This window comes from Barbus barbus (genome assembly GCF_936440315.1).
Source record: "Barbus barbus genome assembly, chromosome: 12".
Classification (NCBI taxonomy): domain Eukaryota; kingdom Metazoa; phylum Chordata; class Actinopteri; order Cypriniformes; family Cyprinidae; genus Barbus; species Barbus barbus.
Window position 1 is genome coordinate 361,051 of NC_136740.1, and position 19,696 is coordinate 380,746.

The window sequence follows — 19,696 nt, forward strand, 5'->3', positions numbered from 1 at the left end:
TGAATGAAAGAAGACATTGTCCATCAAGATAATATCAGCGTGCAGTAAGTGGCAGCACAGTAGTCAGGATCCAGACACAGCCGTCTCTTATCGCTGCAGCCGTCTTTGATTTCCTTCAATTAGCACGTAATGATGTGAATGAATGATGGCCCTGTTTCTCTGGCGCATGCATGTATTCATGGGTTAAATGCATCTCTACAATTCAGGCTGTGTACAAATGTCACCTGTTTACAGGCTAATCACTGCTTATTTTTGCTGTCAGGGCTGAGGCCGTGCGCCGCTGAAAGCTCTTCATCTCCATTATAAACTCAGACGTCTTTCAGATGCTGTTTGAGCTTCTCATGTGTGTTTCTCTGTCTCGTCTCACAGATCGGCGAGAGGCAGCGTGTGCTGGTCACTGAGGAGTCCTTCGGTTCGCAGTACTACGTCTCACACAACAAGTTCTACGAGCAGGTACAAGCTACTTTAGTGTCATTGAGATACTGTCATAGGTTTTATTAATATTTATTTATTTAGGTTTTAGTTAGATATAATAACCCTGTCTTTGAATTCGCAGTTATATTCTGCTGAACTGCAGCAGTGATGATGTCTGAAGCACTTCGTGGCTCATTTTTGCTCTGATAGTCCAGTGATGTGGTCCATTCAGTCCTACTAATATAAAAAGCATTGATTTTACTCCAAACCTTTCCACGTTGAGTCAGAAGTTTATTCAATTAATTTTCACTTTTAACTTTTAAATCTCACTGAGCACAGTTACAAAAATTAGACACATCTGGACAGGAATACTCATTTATGAATCAGAAGCATATTTTTAGAAAAATATATAAGTGCCTGTCTACTTGAATTTTTAAGTTTGAATTTTAGCACAAATCAATAAATATATACAGTAATATATTGTTAAAAGAATGCACTGTTATTCTTTAAAATCCAGCTGCAAACACAAGGTCATCCTGTAAGCACACTTGACTTCAATATAAAATAAATGTAAAAAGTGTTCAGCTGCATTGAGTTTCAAAGTGTCCATGTGAAAACGCACTTCAGACATCTTCAGATATGTCAGTGAACACCTGTGCTGGAGGTGTTTGAAGTTTGCAGGCTTGTCTTCAGGCTAAGACTTCTCTATAAGTGTCATTTTTGTCTGGAGAATTTACTGGTTTGATCATAACAACATATTTCTCAGTGTCAGATAATTTACAAGGTACTTTTCACTGTTTGGGGCTTGTAGGATCTGAAGTCTATCGAACAAGGCCATTGAGGAAAATGTTAGCTTTTATTCAGAGCTTCCACACTATGATGGTGCAAAGAGCGAAGCTGTGGGGAAAATGTTCATTTGAGCCTGTAGATCCATTAGCACTGTACGTCCATTCACACAGAACCTGAAAGTTTCAAAGTCTGACTTTTATTTGAGCGCTGCAGTCAAACACATCCGTCTAGAGTGTATTTATATAGAAAAACAATGGAGAAGTAGCACAGTGGAATGACTGTTTGAATGACCCTGGTCTACGATATGAATATTGGCTCTCTCAACATCTTGCAATTATCTTTTTTTCTCTGAATTATAAATATCACAATTGTGTATTTGTCACAATTTATTTGTATTTGTGACTTTTTAATCTAACAATTTGGAATGTTTATTTTCTTGCAATTCTGAGAATTTTTAAGAACTTTTTATTTGTGAGAAAAAAAGTCTGAATTGTGAGAGGAAAAAGTCAAATTTCAATCTTTCAATCTGTTCTCACACAGAAATATTATATAACTTGATGTCTGAATGATCTGCTGTTATATGGAATAGAGCAGAATATGAACCCTTTTTTAGTTCTGTGAATGAAAGTCCATCATACAGGTTTGGAAGAGAGTGATCTGTTTGGAGAGACACTGATGATGCCTGATGTGTTTAGCAATGTTTCTGAATGCACTTAAATCTTCTGCATTGTTAGAAGTGATAGTTTTCCTTTCTAACTAGTTAATGGTCTGAAGTGAGGCAGATGTTATCGTCACACAGTCCTCTCAGGTTCGGGTTCAATGCGGTCGTGAGCAGTGCCGACTCCTCATGGGTCACAGAGGTCACCCGTCTCGCCCACTGCCATTGATCTTTCATTGTAATGCCAGCAGAAAGCCATCTCCAGCTCCATTGATTGAGGACGGGGCTGTGCATTAAAGGATGGGAGCTCTAATCTGGGATGCAAGCCCTCTGTTTTCTTTTCCTGCTTTTGTTCTCCTCCTTTTCCTTCTTGATCTGTGGCCTCAAAGCCAGAGCGCTCTCCAGAGCGTTTGAGACGTGACTGACCATCCATCAGAGAGAGCCCAGCTTCACTCAGCGGATCACCATGAACATGGGGCCGATTAAGAGCTCAGCTCAGGTTGTTTGGAGCTTAAGATGGTCTGCCTTTGAGCTGCCAGCGCCGTGTCAAAGACAAAACTGAAGACGGAGCCACTCAAACTCGTCAAGGACTTACAGCAGCGAGCAAGTTTAAGCATAAACAGTGAAAACATCTGTCAGCATCATTAGATGTTTGAAAATGGGGCTTAATAGAATGGTTCACCCAAAAGTGAAAATTCTGTCACACTTTATTTTAAAGTCCAATTGTTGCTATTAACAAACTATTAACTTTTGCCTCAATAAACTCCTAATTTGCTGCTTATTAATAGTTAGTAAGGTAGTTGTTAAGTTTAGGTATTGGGTAGGATGTAGAATATGGTCATGCAAAATATGTGTTTTATAAGCACTAATAAACAGCCAATTTGTTATTAATAGGCATGCTAATAAGCAACTAGTTAAAGGGATAGTTCATCCAAAAATGAGAATTCTGTCATCATTTACTCATCCTCAAGTAGTTCCAAACCTGTATGAATTTCTTTGTTCTGCCAAACACAAGGGAAGATATTTTGAAGAAAGTTTGTAACCAGACTGTTTTGGGGCACCATTGACTTCCATAGTAGGAAAGAAAAATACTATGGAAGTCACTATTGCCCCAGAACTGCTCTGTTTCCCACATTCTTCAGAAAATCTTCCTTTGTGTTCAGCAGAACAAAGACTGTGGACTGATGCAGAAACTATATGAGAGGAGTTGCTGCTGTTAAACACTCATCTAGATCCTCATCAGTTCACTCTTCTCATGGATCGCTCCATATGGGATTCAAACAACACTCTTTCAATGACCAGCCTCTTAAAGAGAGATGTTACTCTCCATCATTTCGTCTGCAGTGTGTATTGCTTGGTGTATTAACCAGCAGTTCTCACAGACGTGCGCTTTCAGAGAGACTCGAGAGCTTCAAAGAAATGCTGCCTTGTCCTCTTCCAGGGGCTCTGAAATACCGTTCACTTTACAATGAGAAGGAGATGGAGACATGATTCTCAATTTCCATCAGAACGTGGACCGCTCTTAATGGGTTTCCAGTGTGCGAGGACTCATCTCTATAGAGGCAAGACAAAGACATATGAGCACGTTATCTGTCCCTTAAAATGCTAGTGTTTGACCTTCAGGGTTTGTGTAAATTAATGAAAAAGAAAATGGGAAAATAAGTCTTCTCATACTAAAGTATTAAAATTCCCGGCACACATTGACCGTGGCAGAGATGGAGGAATAGGAAAACACATTTATTTCCCAGCCTAATTGAAAACGTATTTGACAGATCCTCTGATATGTCTGAGTTTTGATGAATCGTAATGCGCTTTAAGCTTTCTGCCGAGCCAAGCGCACAGCTTTTAATCCAATTCAGCCTCCACGGCCTGGACTGATTCATCTCCCCTCAGACCTCATGCAGATCTAAAGGTTGCTCTGGGTCTCAGTGGAAAGTCTCAGATTCTCTGGGATAAGAGGAGCAAACCAGCGTCAAGAACATGACAGCACACGACAAGAAACAAGATGCTTGCTTGTTTTTTTGTTTTTTCACTCAATAACAACACTGATCAACACTTATAAGCTCATTGCTGCTTTTATGGAAATGCAGAACATGTCCCGAAGAGTGTTTGAGAATCTTTAATGAGCGGTTTAGTGTGTGCAGTGAAGGCGGTGGAAGGCGTTTGAAAGCGATGGCCAATGCCACGACTCAAGAGCTGTTGATCTCCAGCATTAGTCTGGACATGAGAAGATTCATGCGGTTTGATTTTGCCATCAGTTTAAACATTTTCCCCTTTCCATTTATGAGCTGTATATACTATTAATATTGTTAAATAATAATGTTTTTTTTTTTTTTGTCATATAGCACCTTTCAAAACCCAAGGGCGCTTTACATAAAGTTGATAGATAACGTGAACACAAATACAAATATACAGTCACATGATTAAACAAAGCAGACAGAGATCATCTTATGTACCAGATAAAAATGAGGCAGACAGTCAATTAACAAAACATTGTAAATAAGTGAGTTTTGAGATCAATTTTAAAGGTCTGGAGTAAAGAGACAGCACAAAGGTTTTGAGGAAGTTTGTTCCAGAGCTTAGGGGCTGAAATGCTGAAAGCCCTGCCACCCACACTAGATTTTTTGGTAAGTGTAAGGGTACGAGCAGCTGCATTTTGAATTAGCTGTAATCGAATAAGGGCTTTGTTAGATAGGCCATATAACAAGGAGTTACAATAGCCCAGACGCGAAGTTATAAAAGCATTAATAACAGTTTCAGCATCTTTGAAATTTAGTGATCGTCGTAAAGTTGGTAAAAACAGGACTTGACACACTGGTTGATATGGAGTTCAAAGCATAGCGTAGAATCAAATAGTACACCAAGATTACGTACAGTGGGGAAAGGTTGTACTATAACTCTGTCAATATTAATAGAAAAGTAAAGATGTGTAATGAGGCCGCTGAGGCTGAGTTAGAATCCATAAGCAGAAGTTTATTAAGCAGACTTTTAACAGGCAGAAACGAGAATTCAGGCAATGGGTCAATACCAGGATAGCAGTCCGATCCGTCGACAAGTACAGGGTTGATCCAATAGACAAAGATGAGTAGGCAAGCATAAGGTCCAAACACAAACATCAGAAGAATCAGGCAGGCACAGCAGAAGGGAGAATCCAGAACAATCGTGGTCAGATAGACAGGCAGAATCATACACAGCAAGGCAAACTAAATACAGGATGAACGCTCGGTAAGGCAGTGTAACTGGCAATACTTCGCATGGTCTAAAAAGGTCAGCATGCTTATAAATGTTCCAAACAGGAAGTGATAAGAGAAGCAGAGGGAGTGGAGCACAGTCAGTATTCAGGTGAGGGCTCCCTCTGCTGGTTTGGCATTACAAGATGAGGGGAGACAAAGGATTTTGGGCTAACTAACAGAATCTCATTATTCTTTATTCTCATCATTATTTTTTTTCATTATTCAATTTTAAGAAATTTTGAGCCATCCATAATTTAAGATCACATAGGCAAGATGTTAAAGAAGTAGGAGGAAAAACAGAGTTGTGCAGTGTGGAAAAATACATTTGCATATAAGAACAGATCCTTGAGGCACTCCAGGAGTATTAAAAAAGCAAGTATTGAATAGTAATAAAATTATTTTATAGTGCACCTAAGAAATACATTACTTGTTTTATTTTATTTTTACTTGTTTTAATGAATTCCCTACTGACAAGCTCTTCTTGCACTACACATATATCTGCACAGTTTTGTTTTATTTAACTGGTTTGCTCTCTATCTATTCTGCCATGTGCCTTATGCCACTTTATCTATTTCTTTATTTTTCTACAATGTCCTCATTTGTATATCTGTATAGTTGTATGTACATATGTTTAAACTGTATTATCTGTATTTGAACATGTTTAATGTTAACTGTATGCACCAAGGGTCTGAGAGTAACGCAATTTCAATTCTCTGTATGTATGCGCCGTACAGGTGGAAGAATTGACAATAAAGCAGATTTGACTTGACTTGACTTGAATTATCATTTTCTAACCTAAAACCAACAAGCTTTTATTTTGGCAGGTACCTGCGTAAATGTAGGCCTATGCTCTGTGGGGTTTTAAAGTGCTTCAGTGAATGAAGTATCACAGTTTTGCATTTTGCTCTGAAACCGGCAGCACCTAGCCTAGATTTATGCTTCCAGTTCGATTTTATACAGTAGTACAGTTTGTCAATCTAAAGCAATGATTGTGCATTAACAGCTGTCGACCATGTCAGTAAGCAAATTAACTTATTTTCCCAACGCATTTCTTATTTTGGACGTGTATGCGCACCTGTGTACCACTTATGTGGATCCTTGTATATAATGCTTATTACTGTTACGGGGTTGACGAGACGTGAGACGTGCGGATCCATTTGCAAAGCTTTATTACAAAACATGGTCAAGACAGACAGGGTCAATGAACAGCAGACAGGTAAGGCAGAGGCAAGACACAGAGCAATCCGAAGGGCAGCGTGGGTCGACGATCAGCATACAGTATCCAGAGGGCTAGGCAGAGAGAATAATCCAGGAGAACGAGCAATAATCCAAACGAGCAGCAAACAGAATCCAAACAGGGCAAGGCAGAGAGAATAATCCAGGAGAACGAGCAGGAATAAGAACACAGGAAATCTAACCAGGAAAACTATAAACAGAGACCGCTTTGTAGAGTAGCAGGGCTAAACAATACTCGGCAGAGAGCAAGAGAATGTCCCAAGCTTATGTAGTGTGTGTGATTGGGTGATGGTGATTGTGAGATGGTTCTCAGGTGCAAGCGTGATCAGTGTGAACAGCTGTGTCAATGCAGTGGGTGTTGGGAAATGTAGTTCAATGTAATGTGCCTGTGGTGTGGTGCATGAGTCAGTGTGGTGAACGAGTGACCTCTGGTGGCAAGTGAACGGAAGTGCATGGTCAGGATTTGTGACAATTACATAATATTCTCCTTTATGCGTCTGCAGGTTCTGGTGCCCAAGAAGCCAGAGTTCAAAGGGAAGATGATCGTGGTGGACATATATGAGGCTAGGAAGCACTACATGAAGGGCCGGCTGGTGGAGGATGCGCAGGTCTTCACTCCCTCCATTCACTCTCTCAGGTCAGTCTGCTGGACCATCTCAACATGACCGTTCCCATTAGCTCGTTCTACACGCTGAAGATGGCAGAAAAGTCCAAATGGGGGACTGTGGAGAAACTTTGGAAAAGTTGCCCTCTCATCACAGCTTTGTAGACTTCATTTCCAGAGTAGTTTTGAGGTGTTTAGAAGCTCCATGGGTTCAGATTCAGTCTGACAGCTTGAATGTGTCATAGTCATGGTGGGGTCTTTCAGAGACGAGCAGAAGCTGGCGGAGGGGATGGTCAGTCGTGCCTAGAGCCTGTGATGGCCAGCTGACCGCTGCGCTGCCAGAGCGTCTGTCTGGAGCAAACGCTGTGCCTGTCTGCATCTGAAGATATGGACGAGACAGATTGGAGGCCGTTTCCTCCAGCTCAGAGTCCAGACTTCACACTCCGTTTGCAGTCTGTTTAACATTAGGACGAGAGTGTGAAATTCAGAGTGCGTTCACAGGTTTACTGATAATAACCAAACACAAGAATCAGCTATTACAGTATGAACGAACCAGATCTACGGTACTTTCTCTAAATCATACATATAAACAGTTTATCAGAGAACTGATGAAAGACGTCATCCCTGCTAAATGGAAAAATAGTTTTTATTTGTGAATTTAAACATCATCTAATTGCTGTGAGACTTACCATCTCGTTTTGAGGTCTTGTTCCGCTTATGCTGGTAGCTAGTGTTTTAGAACATAATAGCTGGTTTCTAGCTGGTTTAAGCAGGTTGTTAGTTGGTTAAGTACTGACTGACCAGCCACCATCCTTCAAAGTGATCATTCTGTCATCGTTTACTCACTCTTTGAAAATTCAAGTGATTTAGTCCTAGTCTTCTGAAGCGAAATGGTCACTTTATATGACAAACAGAGGAAAACTGAAGTGATTATTTAGCCAAAAACCGAACCAAACTCCCGCTCAAATCCAGTATGATGACATATCAGTAAAGTCAAACCTTGCTGGTTACTGATGCGTCATCTTTTTGGATTTGGGTATGAGAATAGATTGATTGATCATTATTGTAGTTTGATTTGAAGAAAGAAGATCATGTGTTAGCTATTCCTTTAACCAGGGATGAGCAGCTGGTTTGTTAGCAGAATAAGACAGACTACGGATCACTGTTACCTCAAGCACAAGGTGCCGGTGTCTTCAAGGTGTCTTGCAGTAATTTCATGGCAGGGTCTTGCATGAATGCTGTTTTACTCAAATGGACAAGCTGGTGATTGGACTGTTTTGGTCGGATGTCGATGTCAGAGGGTCTAGTTTTGTAAGTCTGTGACTTGTAGAGAGAAATCTTGTGTGAAATCTTGTGTTGTAGGGTGAAGATCTAGTTTTACTAACTCGTTGACCAATTTGTTGTCAAATGAAAGAGCTAGACGACACTTATGAACTGTATAATGAAGTCCAAGTCTTTATATAGAGCAGAAACTAATTGAAGTGTGTCTGAGAGGAGAATGGTGTGAGCGAGAACTGTCGCTCTAATTGGCTCCACACACGTTACTCTGTTGTTGCCTGGAGCGCTTGAGTGTTAGCTAGTGAACTCGGTCCTGTCTGAAGACAGCAGATCATCGTTACAGTACTTACAGAGCTCATTCCACACCGTTAGAAGCCTCCATGAAACTACAGTCCTGCTGCTGTATGCTGAGGAACAGAGCTACTGGATGACTTCAGCAGTCCTGAGAAGAAGACGAATCCTTGTGCTTCCCACTCAAAGACACCACGCATCAAGAAAGAGTTGCTTCTTGCAGCTTGTTGTTTACATTCAGACAAAGCTTTATTCTTTTTTTTTTTTTTCTGAACAGCCTGTTAGACTGCTGGAGGACCATGATTGCTCACCTCTTTCTCTCTCTCTTTCTGGTTTTATGGTCTGCCAGGGCAGCAGTAAAATCTGATGGGGTGTGAAATTAAAATCTGTATCACATTTTGAAGCATCATTTGATGTCCTCTGTGTGGACGTATGTTTCTCTCCCCGCTAGAAAAATAACACAGCAGTCACAGATTAGCACAGAATGACAAATAGAGACCGTTAAAGCAGTCAGATCACTGCTAGATCACTCATGGAGGACACACACCCTTCATTCACAACACACACAAGACACTTATACAAACCAGCAATTATTATTTCTTGTTAATGATTTAGATATATATTCCCATTAAAAAAGTTTGGGCTCATTAAGTGGGTCAGAGTCAATAAATTACATTTTAACATATATTCACATAGTAAACAGCTTTTAAGTTTTACTGTATGTTTGTTCAAATAAAAGCAGCCTTGGTGAGCAGAAGATACTTCTTTTTAAACATTAATTATTCCAAATGTTTGAACTGTAGTGAATATAAAATTTTATTTATTCTCCTCATTTTGTAAAGCTATATGTCTAAAGCCCTGTTCAGACTACACGATTTTGGGTCGATCTGCTTGAAGTAGTGTGTTGTGGGATTCGTAACCTACAATGGGCATCTGGACACAAGATTTAATAGTTTTATCTCTTGTAGTGTGTCATATGGGATGACAACTGATGCCACGTCTGCGACGCTTCATGACATCGCCACAGAAAGACTACCATGTTTAATATTTTTTTTCGTCAGATGTGACACTGGCCAATAGGAGCAAAGAAGCGCTTTCATGCATGCTTTCAAACAAGCTTAAACAATCGTATCGATCCTGCTAGTTGGAATGTTACAAATGGTGGAAGCGTTCGTGGATACTCCTGCATGTATGGATGTTTGTTCGAGGGACTACCGCGACAGTGAAAAGGGTCAAATAAAAAGTATTTTACCTCAGTTCTCTTTAACAGTCCATACTGTCCTCTTCATGAAATCCAGATTTGTGTCCACTGTCAGGTTCTCTTTCTTTTGGGGCTTTTCTGATAAGAAGACAGGGTAGATCACACTGTTTGCTAGCCATTGTTTGTTTCCGCTCATAGCATCTTCTGTCTAGTCCCACCGTATCGATGACAGCATGTACGTCATTAAAGACGGCAAGCGATGAATGTTCGGGTAGAATTGTGTAGTCTGACATGTTTCTCGTTCAAAACACGACAAGATTTTAGGAGTCAAAATTACATAATCTGGCACAGTGACTGTCGTAACCGACCAAAAAAAAATGTATAGTCTGAACCCGGGCTTAAGTCGTAAATCACAGAAAATCTTCCCGTCTGTGTCAGTTCTCAAATCTAATTCATATGTACACATATAACACAAATGAGACAGACCAGAGACAATGATGTCTGCTACCATTAATGTTAAAAATGATGCTGAACGTTTTTAGGCAATATCTATTTTTCATTCTTTATTTGATTGTTATGGTTGTTCATTAACAATAAAGTCCAAAAAGCCTCCCAGAAACTCTTGTGGAAACCTGCTGTGTTTCCGGTACTGTAAATGCATTGTGACATGTTCTTTTCCAGTGCCCACAGTCATTTTATTCCTTTTTCACTTGCTTGTAAAAAGGTCACATTGCTTTAAAGAGAGCAGACCGCCTACTGCCACAGATGCATGATTAGAGAGAAAGCGAGCAGATGAATGCAGCTTTGGCTGCTGATTTATGGAGCTGTGACTGCAGTGAGGCGGAGGCGGCTGACAGGAGGAGGAGCAGAGCAGGTGTGTGCTTGTGTCTTCACTCGCTGACCTCCAGCGCTAATCCCAGACCTGCTCAGGGGAGGAGAAACTCTTGGAGCTGCTTTCAGATCTCGGAACGTTCAACAGAGACGCTGATCTGAACCTTCAGATGACGTGAAGGTCCTTATTTACTTCTCAACCTGTGTGACTCTCCTTCAGTGGAGCACAGAAGAAAGTGAATGAAGTCAAGATGATTGACTTAAATTTCAGTCTGATCCTCGCATACAGCATCAATACAGAACCGAAACCTTCTCACCTTCACTGTACAGAGAACTTTCCACTGAACTTCAGTCATATGGGTTAAAACGACATAAGAGAGCTTTCTCCTTAAAGTATGTGAAAGTTTGTCCTCATGATTGAGATCTGTTAATACTGTTATTCCTGTGTGTCTGAGGACCCTTCACTGCGCAGAACTTCAGTAACTGTCCTCCAGTGTGTGTGTGTGTGCTAATGATGTGGAGCGCTGCAGATCTGGGACTTTCTTCAGATTGTCTGTGTGTGAGAGGATCTTAGATGTTTCTGTGTTTGTTTGTGTTTATTAGGGGCTAATTACAATTGCTAGTGTTAACTGATGTTAATTGATGGGTCAGGAAGGACTAATTGGAAGATTCCCCAGAGAGAGTGTGTGAATAAGTTTGAGATGATTAGGTCTTATAACACACGCGTGTGTATTCAGCGCTGCATGACTGAAACTGCTCTAGACACTGGAGAGAAACCATGAGACAGATACAGAGGTTAGTGCTGAATGACACTACTGCGTGTGTGTGTGTCTTTCCTTAGTTAGCGATTGCCGTTGGCCAGGTATTCTCTGCCGACTCCGGCTGTTTCTGTGATGGATGTAGACATATCCTCTTTATCTGGCTTCACCCGTCTCATTCTACACACATCACATCTGGAAGAGAAACATTAAGTGATGGTAGAGTAAGTTGTTTTGAGCTGATGTGATGTTATTCACCATCTTCTGAGTGACTTCAGCCATTTTCTCAAAGCACATATTACTGATTTCTGCAGATGTTTGTTATGCGGTCATGTGCCAATGACAGCAGCTGTATTTATGTCTTTGGTGAGCGGGTCAGTCAGTGCTGTGATGCAAATGTGGTTTTAGATGTGTTTTCAACCTCTGCAGTAAGTTTATGTCTGACATCTATAAATACAGGGAAAGTGCATCTGTTAATTGTCATAAATCAGTTTAATTCAATTTAAAATAGTAACATCTGAAGTTAAGTATCAGCCATAGCTTAATGACAGCACTTGGGACGTAAGACAAAAAGGGAGAAAAGCAGAGATGCAATGAAAAAAAGATAAACTTCAAGTGTATTATGAAATTATTAAAGACAGTATGATTAACTAGATAAAGTTTGTTGAGACATGATTAACATGCTATTAGCATGTCGCTAGCATGATTACCATGTTACTAGCATGTCGCTAGCATGTTTCTAGCATGTCGCTAGCATGTTTCTAGCATGTTACTAGCATTTTGCTAGCATGTTGCTAGCATGATTACCATGTTACTAGCATGTCTCTAACATGATTAGCATGTTACTAGCATGTCGTTAGCATGTTTAGCAATATATTTTGCATGTTGCTAGCATGTTTCTAGCATGATTAGCATAATACTAGCGTGTCGCTAGCATAATTAACAAGTGATTAGCATGTTTCCTACCATGTTTCTAGCATGATTAGCATGTCGCTACCATGATTAGCTTGTTACTAGCATGTCGCTAGCATGTTTTTAGCATCATTAACATGATACTAGCATGTCTAGCAAGTGACTAGCATGTTGCTAGCATGTCGCTAGGATAGATAGATAGATAGATAGATAGATAGATAGATAGAAATAGTCAGATGATAGATAGATAGATAGATAGATAGATAGATAGATAGATAGATAGATAGATAGATAGATAGATAGAAATAGTCAGATGATAGATAGATAGATAGATAGATAGATAGATAGATAGATAGATAGATAGATAGATAGATAGATAGATAGATAGATAGATAGATAGAAATAGTCAGATGATAGATAGATAGATTCAGAAGATAGAATAGATAGATAGATAGATAGATAGATAGATAGATTCAGATGATATATATATAAATAGATAGATAGATAGATAGATAGATAGATAGATAGATAGATAGATAGATAGATAGAAATAGTCAGATGATAGATAGATAGATAGATAGATAGATAGATAGATAGATAGATAGATAGATAGATAGATTCAGATGATAGATAGATAGATAGATAGATAGATAGATAGATAGATAGATAGATAGATAGATAGATAGAAATAGTCAGATGATAGATAGATAGATAGATAGATAGATAGATAGATAGATAGATAGATAGATAGATAGATAGATAGATAGAAATGGTCCGATTATAGATAGATAGATAGATAGATAGATAGATAGATAGATAGATAGATAGATAGATAGATAGATAGATAGATAGAAATGGTCCGATTATAGATAGATAGATAGATAGATAGATAGATAGATAGATAGATAGATAGATAGATAGATAGATAGATAGGTAGATAGAAATAGTCCGATTATAGATAGATAGATAGATAGATAGATAGATAGATAGATAGATAGATAGATAGATAGATAGATAGATAGATAGATAGATAGATAGATAGATAGAAATGGTCCGATTATAGATAGATAGATAGATAGATAGATAGATAGATAGATAGATAGATAGATAGATAGATAGATAGATAGATAGATAGATAGATAGATAGATAGATAGATAGATAGATAGATAGATAGAAATGGTCCGATTATAGATAGATAGATAGATAGATAGATAGATAGATAGATAGATAGATAGATAGATAGATAGATAGATAGATAGATAGATAGAAATAGTCCGATTATAGATAGATAGATAGATAGATAGATAGATAGATAGATAGATAGATAGATAGATAGATAGATAGATAGATAGAAAGAAATAGTCATATGATAGATAGATAGATTCAGAAGATAGAATAGATAGATAGATAGATAGATAGATAGATAGATAGATAGATAGATAGATAGATAGATAGATAGATAGATAGATAGAAAGAAATAGTCAGATGATAGATAGATAGATTCAGAAGATAGAATAGATAGATAGATAGATAGATAGATAGATAGATAGATAGATAGATAGATAGATAGATAGATAGATAGATAGATAGATAGATAGATAGAAAGAAATAGTCAGATGATAGATAGATAGATTCAGAAGATAGATAGATAGATAGATAGATAGATAGATAGATAGATAGATAGATAGATAGATAGATAGATAGATAGATTCAGATGATATATATATAAATAGATAGATAGATAGATAGATAGATAGATAGATAGATAGATAGATAGAAATAGTCAGATGATAGATAGATAGATAGATAGATAGATAGATAGATAGATAGATAGATAGATAGATAGATAGATAGATAGATAGATAGATAGATAGATAGATAGATAGATATAAATGGTCCGATTATAGATAGATAGATAGATAGATAGATAGATAGATAGATAGATAGATAGATAGATAGATAGATAGATAGATAGATAGAAATGGTCCGATTATAGATAGATAGATAGATAGATAGATAGATAGATAGATAGATAGATAGATAGATAGATAGATAGATAGATAGATAGATAGATAGATAGATAGATAGATAGATAGATAGAAATGGTCCGATTATAGATAGATAGATAGATAGATAGATAGATAGATAGATAGATAGATAGATAGATAGATAGATAGATAGATAGATAGATAGATAGATAGATAGATAGATAGATAGATAGATAGAAATAGTCCGATTTTAGACAGACAGACAGACAGACAGATAGATAGATAGATAGATAGATAGATAGATAGATAGATAGATAGATAGATAGATAGATAGATAGATAGATAGATAGATAGATAGATAGATAGATTAGAAATATTAGATGAGTTTGAATGGGTTAGAAATAGTACATAGAAGGGAAGTCTGATTGAGTCTAATGGGCTTCAGTGTGTTTAGATTTGAATTTTGACAGGTGGAGTTTGAATAGTCTTGGATCATCTGAACATTCCGTCAATGTAAATCTATGGGATTTTTATGATTTTTAATCTTCATTTTTATGAAAACCATAAGTCCGATCAGTTAGATAAGATATAGCACACTAAGTGAGATCAGTCTGAAGACCTGGGCTGAGTTTGGAGTTTGTAGATTTAAAGCTCTAGGAGAAGTTAGAGTTGCAAATTTATTCTCAGAAGAATAATAATAAGAAGTTTAAATAGCGTTTCAGTAAGTTGGCTTTCTCAAGCCAACTTAATTACCAATTAGGGGTTAAATGGAGCGCAGTTGAGCCGTGATTCGTACAGACCAGACCTCACCGTTCAGCACGCATCTGAATCGCAGATTAATTTGGCAATTTACACGTTGAAGCAATTTTAAACCACAAGATGAAATGAAACGATAGAACTTCGTTACTCCCGCGTTGTTCTCGCACACACTCAGCGTACACAAGCATAGAGACGTGTTTCAGACAGTGTGTGAATGATTCCTCTTTCACGTCTCCCTGCATTTAAGATACATACACATAAAATTATATCAAAAACCCTTCACGGCATTGTCATTCTCTGTGCTTGAATTATTATTTTTTTGTTTCTTGCTTATCTGAAAACCATTCAATCTGTGACTAAAAAAACACAATATGATCCGCTGGACCACTATATATATCCCCCACGGGTCTGCGAGAATATTTTCAAAACATTATAGTTTAAAAAAGGTTGGAGACCCCTGATTTAGACATCATTCCCTCTGGTCGTCTCCTCCAGGTCCTGGATGTTGTGGGCCCAAGAATTTAAAAGTTGCCTTTATCTAACATTTTGGAGAAGGCTGTTTATCATCATTGGCTCTCATTTTTAAATAAAAAATATTTTTTTTTAATAAATTTCAGTCAGGTTTTAGGTCTAAATACAGTACAGAGGCTGCTCTTTTAAAAGAAAATAATTATTTATTGCTTGCTGTTGACTCCGGAAAGTGTGCTGTTCTCATTCTCCTCAAATTTACGGCAGCATTTGATACAACATGAAATTCTTTTGAGCGTTTGAGTCAGTGGGTAGGGATCTGAGGAATTGCCCTCAAATGGTTTTCTTCTTATTTAAAGGACCGAAGTTTTGTAGTCTGGTTAGGAAATTGTATCTCAGATTCTGTAGCCTGTGTTTGTGGGGTTCCTCAGGGGTCAATTCTGAGGCCCATATTGTTTTCTTTGTACCAATGTTACCACTCTCCATTATTTATTGAAAATATAAGGTTGCTTGTCATTGTTATGCAGACAAAATGCAACTGTACCTTCCTAGTTCGCCAATTTTTTTTTAAAATCTGTCATCCATTACTCACCCTCATGTCGTTGCAAACCCGTAAGACCTTCTTTCATCTTCAGAATACAACTCAATGATGTTTGTTCTCTTTGCGCACAATAAGTATTTTGGGTGAACTGTCCTTTTAATTGATAACATAGGCCATCTTGTCTGCAATGTACACAAGTAGGCAAAGAATCTGGGAAGGATCTTTGATTCGGAGTTTAAATTTGATAAGCATGTCATATTCAGTGGTGAATGCCGGATTCTTTCATGTAAGGTGTACTGCAAAAATAAAATCTTTCTTGATTGATTTGAAGCAGGTTATACTGGCTTTTAAGTTGTCAAGGTTGTATTTGTATCTGGGACTTCCTTTTATTCTGTTGAATCGTCTTCAACTTCTACAAAATGCAATAACTAGGCTTTTGACTGGGACTATGAAGCAGGTCAGTGTTTTCTCAGTGCTAACCTCGTTGCATTGACTACCAGTTAACTTTAGAATGCAGTTTAGGGTTTAAATGTTTTTTCTTAAGGCCTTGCATGGCCTAGCTCCCGAATATATTTTGGATCTTCTTCATATTTTCGATTTTATCGATTAACCCTCTGGGGTCTGAGGTCATTTTGGGGCCCTTGAGATGTGTTGACATGCCCTGATATTTGTGCTTATTTCAGCTTCTTAAATCATACTATTGACCAACATGTAATTTTTTTTGTATTCAGCACAAACTGTGCTACAATAATATGTGACCAAGATGGATGTACATGTCTGCATTTCTTAGAAAAAAAATATTATGCGTGGTTAGTAAGTTTTGGGGAAAATAATGTAGCTGAAATAAGGCCATAAAAGCCACACTAAATCGTCCTGAATAAGACTTTTGAGTAATCAGTCTTCTAAGATAGAATATTTACTTCACAATTATGTGAAAATCATTCAGCTTACTCATTCACAGAAAACAATATATTGATTTAAATTTTTAAAGACATGTTTTGTGATCTAAAGCGTATATGCGAGGGAGTGGTAATAGCCTTGAATATTAAGTGATTCTCACCTGAGAGACAAAGGGCCCTCCCCTAAAGCTGCTAATGGCCCATCAGTGTGACTGTGACTGAGGCAGGTAAGAGAGTGTGAGGAGACTGAAAAAATTGGGTTTTTTAAATGATTTGTATTTTATTTACAACACAGTATAATCAAAACATACATAATGAAAGTCAAAGACACATTATTGTGCACACTGATCTAACCACAGAGATGTGAACAGACTTTGAGTTATTCCAGCAACAGATTCTGTTCAACAAGTGAAACAAATACCTGATATTTACTTATTTCCATGGATTCAAGAAGAAAAAAACACAATCAGTAGCCAAGGATCTTGTTTTACCATAGAATATCAGTGTAGTTGACCATCTGATGTTGGTACAGCGCTCTCAGAGGAAAACATCTTGAAGAAAGTCATCAGGATTCATCTGTGGTTCAGGTACCTGATTCAATAAAATACAAACAACCAAAAAAAAAAAACATTTGTGAGCATAGACTCATGCATGCTTTGTACTATCATACACAAAAAAAATCATTTTATATCTGAGTAACTAATTATTATTGTTTAGTACGTTATTAAAATCTATTTTTGAACAGAGTAGGCTATTAATAATAAACATGTTCTAAACAGACTCGTAGTATTCATCATGTTACAATGTACTCTCATATTACTTGTATTGTTTTATACAGAGCATGAAAACAACAGTTTGGGGAAAAAAACAACTATGATTGTGTAGTCATATAGCCTAGTATGCATGATTTTATAGAAGCTGTTATGATTCTGCAGCACTAGACTCAAGTATGCTGTGGACTACAAAAGGATGTACTTTGTACTATAAAAAATTATATTTTATATCTGAGAAACTATTTATTATTGTTTAGCACGCTATTATAATATATTTTTGAACAGAGAAGACTATTAATAATAAACATGTTGTAAACATACTTAGACTCGTAGCATTCATCATGTTACAATGTACTCTCATATTACTTTTATTGTTTTACATCATCGTGCCATAAGAAATTTAAATACAATGAAGTGCCCATCATATTCAAACACTGTAGTCTGGAATTACAGTTTGGGACAAAACAACTATGATTTTGTAGTCATACAGCCTAGTATGTATGGTTTTATAGAAGCTGTTATGATTCTGCAGCCATAGACTCATGTATGCTGTGAACCACAAAAGGATGTACTTTGTACCATAAAAAAGGATATTTTATATCTGAGAAACTAATTGTTATTGTTTAGCACGCTATTAAATCTATTTGTGAACATTAAATATTCTTCTAAACATTCTTAGATGCGTAGCATTCATCATGTTGTCGGTTGGGAAAACCCCAACTAAACGCGTTCAAGTTTGTCACAATAACACGCTAACTAATGCAAAAAAGCATTACTTACTCAGATCGATCTTCTGTATGAACTCTTGCACTTATTCTGAGGTGAATCCAGCCTTTACTCAGCGCGTCTCCTTCCAGAAACGAGCAGCAACAGAGTCTCGTGATTGTTTGTTGTTGGGCGTCTCCAAGCGCGCGCGCGTCACTTGGTTATTTACATGTGAACACGAGGGGGCGGGATCACATTAGAAATAATGAGTTAGACTGGACAGACTGAACATCGTGTCGGTTTCATACTGATTACTTTATCACAGAACATTTGTTTTCGATAACACTTACTTTGTTTGAAAGCAGACACTTTAGGCTTTCTATAGATATAACTCTCATGTTTCTGTGTTGAGTATTCGCTGAGTTACACTTCATTTTAGTGACGCGTTACTATAAACATATCGCGGAGACGGAGAAGACAGAGAGCGCATCCTGTTGGTTTTCTTTTTTTTTCCAAAACCACAAAGTTTTGTTGTAATCGTGAGTGTACTCAAAAAAAAGTAGACACTTAACAGTTTCAATTGATGTATAACACTTATTTGTGTGACCAAAATCAACAGAGTACTTTTAATGTCTTTTGCACTTATCGTAAAAAAACCGAGTTCGTATCGCCGGCGATACGGCGGGCCCCAGAGGGTTAACTCGAATGTGTAGTTTACATCAATTTGTTTGAATGAAAATCGGTTTTCTTTTTAACATCCGCTGACGCTCCCCTCTGAGCTCCCGTAGTTCCGAATGAGCTCAGCCCTCCCCCCGCGCGTTTGCCATATAGGGTTTGGCTGATAGACGATGCCATGGTCCATCGCCGATGGCTGATAGACATCATGGTGTTAAAGGCCTAACATTAATTCGTTTTTGTACGCACAGCCTTTCAAAGTATACTCCATTTGAAGTTGTACGCGGGCGGGCGGCGTACGCGCTCTAGAAAGCTGCAACCATGTTCAGTGTCTGCTCTATTTTTCCCCGTTAAGTCATGACTTATAACTAATATTTTTTAACTCTTTTAAACCAAAGATGAGCTGTCTCATACCCTCTTGCTCACAAGCGCTTGTCAATGTGAGCCTCTGTTGTTGCAGTCTTAACAATTTTGATATCTGTCCTTTTAGTTTCGTTGTCAACTGTGAAACAACGGCCCGGAAACAGTGTTGCAACCATGTGGAAAAACTGATTACTGTTAAATAACTTCAGTGCGCATGTGCGTACAAAGGACGCTCGTTATCCCCCCTCCCGCAATCCACCACATCCCGTGTACAGAAAGAAAATTGTGTACTACGAAACTCTTTAAAGGTGCCATAGAA

The 19,696-nt window shown here is 37.9% G+C and overlaps 1 pseudogene across 1 annotated transcript in view; it reads left to right on the forward strand.

Annotated features, from left to right (window-relative positions):
• Positions 1–7,241, forward strand: part of LOC306878022 (threonylcarbamoyladenosine tRNA methylthiotransferase-like) — a 224,272-nt pseudogene extending 217,031 nt beyond the window's left edge. Inside the window, exons 10-12 of the transcript in view lie at positions 370–453; positions 6,834–6,967; positions 7,199–7,241. The product of the transcript in view is annotated as a threonylcarbamoyladenosine tRNA methylthiotransferase-like (transcript). The remainder of the gene's footprint in view (positions 1–369; positions 454–6,833; positions 6,968–7,198) is intronic.
• The last annotated feature ends 12,455 nt before the right edge of the window (positions 7,242–19,696 follow it).